Here is a 4,358-nt window from a genome sequence, read left to right on the forward strand (position 1 = left end):
TAACTGTTAGCATGCTAGCATTTAAGCTAATTTACTCATGCCTAAAGGCTACTAAGCACATGTCATGATGTGGGGAGGTTATAGGACAACCTTGGTACTTTCTAAACTTGAGGCCCTCTTGCTAGGTGCTAGCATGATGACTGTTAGCATGTTAGCATTTTAGCTAATTTACTCATGTCTAGAGGAAAATACACACATGGCATGATGTGGGGACACTGTAGGACTGCCCCAAACTTTTCAGGACCTGAGGCTGTTTTGCTATGTGTTAGCACGGTAGCCGTTAGCATGTTAGCATTTTAGCTAATTTACTCAAGTTTAAAGGCAAATACACACTTGGCATGATGTGGGGACACTATGGGACTGCATCAACCTTTTCCGCACTTGAGGCTTTCTTGCTAGGTGCTACCGCGGTAGCCGTTGGCACACCGGGCCCGAGGTTCACAGCACAGGTGGCCAGTCCATCAAAATTTCCGCGGGAATTTTCTAGTTATGGACTGGCCCAGTAGCCAGCCCATAGACTGCTACTTGCAGTAGCAGTCTATGGGCTGGCTACTGAGCCAGCCCATATTGTTATTGCTGTTTAGTTATTATTATTTTTTTTATTCTTATATCTTAATCTTCCACTTTTTGCGCGCGTAATGCGGCCAAAACCGCAAGAAGGACCCCCACACATGTTACACCGCCGGAAACGTGGCGCTCGGGACTACAGCGGTATTTAATTTTTGGAAAGTTTTGTGTAACCATGGCGACGCTATTAACGAAAACGTTAAAAAATGGGCCACTTGATTAGGGAATCGCTGTTCTATTTTTAGAACAGCACATAGAAAACGAGAATTTACAGACTTTTCACAGCCTTTTAGCTCAGCCATACGGCCACGTAGAAACGTGATTGATGGCTCATTTTTGAGATAAATGTCTGAACTCTCTCTGTGGCTAAATGCTAATTGCTAGCATGTTAGCATGTTAGCATTTAAGCTAATTTACTCATGTCTAAAGGAAAATACACACATGGCATGATGTAGGGAGGTTATAGGACAACCTTGGCACTTTCTAAACTTGAGGCTCTCTTGCTAGGTGCTAGCATGATAACTGTTAGCATGTTAGCCTTTAACCTAATTTACTCACGTTTAAAGGCAAATACACACATGGCATGATATAGGGAGGTTATAGGACAACCTTGGCACTTTCTAAACTTGAAACCCTCTTGCTAGGTGCTAACATGGTAGCCGTTAGCATGTTAGCATTTAAGCTAATTTACTCATGTCTTCAGGCAAATACACATATGGCATGGTGTAGGGAGGTTATAGGACAACCTTGGCACTTTCTAAACTTGAGGCTGTCTTGCTAGGTGCTAGCATAATGATTGTTAGCATGTTAGCATTTAAGCTCATTTACTCACGTTTAAAGGTAAATATACACATAACATGATGTGGGGAGGTTATAGTACAACCTTGGTAGTTTCTAAACTTGAGGCTGTCTTGCTAGGTGCTAGCATGTTAGCCGTTAGCATGTTAGCATTTAAGCTAATTTACTCATGTCTAAAGGCAAATACACACATGGCATGATGTAGGGAGGTTATAGGACAACCTTGGCACTTTCTAAACTTGGGACTCTCTTGCTAGGTGCTAGCATGATGACTGTTAGCATGTTAGCATTTAAGCTAATTTGCTCATGTTTAAAGGCAAATACACATATGCATGATGCAGGGACATTATAGGACATCCTTGGCAGTTTCTAAACTTGAGGCTGTCTTGCTAGGTGCTAGCATGTTAGCCGTTAGCATGTTAGCATTTAAGCTAATTTACTCATGTCTAAAGGCAAATACACACATGGCATGATGTAGGGAGGTTATAGGACAACCTTGGCACTTTCTAAACTTGAGGCCCTCTTGCTAGGTGCTAGCATGATAACTGTTAGCATGTTAGCATTTAAGCTAATTTACTCACGTTTAAAGGCATATACACACATGGCATGATGTAGGGAGGTTATAGGACAACCTTGGCACTTTCTAAACTTGAGGCTCTCTTGCTAGGTGCTAGCATAATGATTGTTAGCATGTTAGCATTTAAGCTAATTTATTCACGTTTAAAGGCAAATACACACATGCATGATGCAGGGACGTCATAGGACATCCTTGGCAGTTTCTAAACTTAAGGCTGTCTTGCTAGGTGCTAGCATGTTAGCAATTAAGCTAATTTACTCATGTCTAAAGGCAAATACACAAATGGCATGATGTAGGGAGGTTATAGGACAACCTTGGCACTTTCTAAACTTGAGGCTCTCTTGCTAGGTGCTAGCATGATAACTGTTAGCATGTTAGCATTTAAGCTAATTTACTCATGTTTAAAGGCAAATACACACATGGCATGATGTAGGGAGGTTATAGGACAACCTTGGCACTTTCTCAACTTGATGCTGTCTTGCTAGGTGCTAGCATGGTAGCCGTTAGCATGTTAGCATTTTAGCTAATTTACTTATATCTTCAGGCAAAAACACATATGGCATGGTGTAGGGAGGTTATAGGACAACCTTGGCACTTTCTAAACTTGAGGCTCTCTTGCTAGGTGCTAGCATAATGATTGTTAGCATGTTAGCATTTAAGCTAATTTACTCACGTTTAAAGGTAAATAGATAGTCCCTGCATGATGCAGGGACGTCATAGGACATCCTTGGCAGTTTCTAAACTTAAGGCTGTCTTGCTAGGTGCTAGCATGTTAGCAATTAAGCTAATTTACTCATGTCTAAAGGCAAATACACAAATGGCATGATGTAGGGAGGTTATAGGACAACCTTGGCACTTTCTAAACTTGAGGCTCTCTTGCTAGGTGCTAGCATAATGATTGTTAGCATGTTAGCATTTAAGCTAATTTACTCACGTTTAAAGGTAAATACACACATGGCAAGATATAGGGAGGTTATAGGACAACCTTGACACTTTCTAAACTTGAAACCATCTTGCTAGGTGCTAGCATATTAGCCGTTAGCATGTTAGCATTTAACCTAATTTACTCATGTCTAAAGGCAAATACACACATGGCATGATGTAGGGAGGTTATAGGACAACCTTGGCACTTTCTAAACTTGGGACTCTCTTGCTAGGTGCTAGCATGATGACTGTTAGCATGTTAGCATTTAAGCTAATTTGCTCATGTTTAAAGGCAAATTAACACATGCATGATGCAGGGACGTTATAGGACATCCTTGGCAGTTTCTAAACTTGAGGCTGTCTTGCTAGGTGCTAGTATGTTAGCCGTTAGCATGTTAGCATTTAAGCTAATTTACTCATGTCTAAAGGCAAATACACACATGGCATGATGTAGGGAGGTTATAGGACAACCTTGGCACTTTCTAAACTTGAGGGTCTCTTGCTAGGTGCTAGCATGATAACTTTTAGCATGTTAGCATTTAAGCTAATTTACTCACGTTTAAAGGCAAATACACACATGGCATGATGTAGGGAGGTTATAGGACAACCTTGGCACTTTCTAAATTTGAAACCCTCTTGCTAGGTGCTAACATGGTAGCCGTTAGCGTGTTAGCATTTAAGCTAATTTACTCATGTCTAAAGGCAAATACACACATGGCATGATGTAGGGAGGTTATAGGACAACCTTGGCACTTTCTCAACTTGATGCTCTCTTGCTAGGTGCTAAAATGTTAGCCGTTAGCATGTTAGCATTTAAGCTAATTTACTCATGTCTTCAGGCAAATACACATATGGCATGGTGTAGGGAGGTTATAGGACAACCTTGGTACTTTCTAAACTTGAGGCTGTCTTGCTAGGTGCTAGCATAATGATTGTGAGCATGTTAGCATTTAAGCTAATTTACTCACGTTTAAAGGCAAATACACACTTGGCATGATGTGGGGACACTATGGGACTGCATCAACCTTTTCCGTACTTGAGGCTTTCTTGCTAGGTGCTACCGCGGTAGCCGTTGGCGCACCGGGCCCGAGGTTCACAGCACAGGTGGCCAGTCCATCAAAATTTCCGCGGGAATTTTCTAGTTATTCTTATATCTTAATCTTCCACTTTTTGTGCGCGTAATGCGGCCAAAACCGCAAGAAGGACCCCCACACATGTTACACCGTCGGAATCGTGACGCTCGGGACTACAGCGGTATTTATTTTTTGGAACGTTTCGTGTAACCATGGCGACGCTATTTGCGATAGAAAAAAAAATCGGCCACTAGATTAGGTACACCATTCTATTTTTAGAACAGCCGCATTCCAGAGAAAACGAGAATTTACAGACTTTTCACAGCCTTGTAGCTCAGCCATACGACCACGTAGAAACGTGGTTGATGGCTCAGTTTTTAGATAAACTTCTGAACTCTCTCTGTGGCTAAATGCTAATT

Source organism: Doryrhamphus excisus, chromosome 17, assembly GCF_030265055.1.
Source record: "Doryrhamphus excisus isolate RoL2022-K1 chromosome 17, RoL_Dexc_1.0, whole genome shotgun sequence".
In the NCBI taxonomy this organism is placed as follows: domain Eukaryota; kingdom Metazoa; phylum Chordata; class Actinopteri; order Syngnathiformes; family Syngnathidae; genus Doryrhamphus; species Doryrhamphus excisus.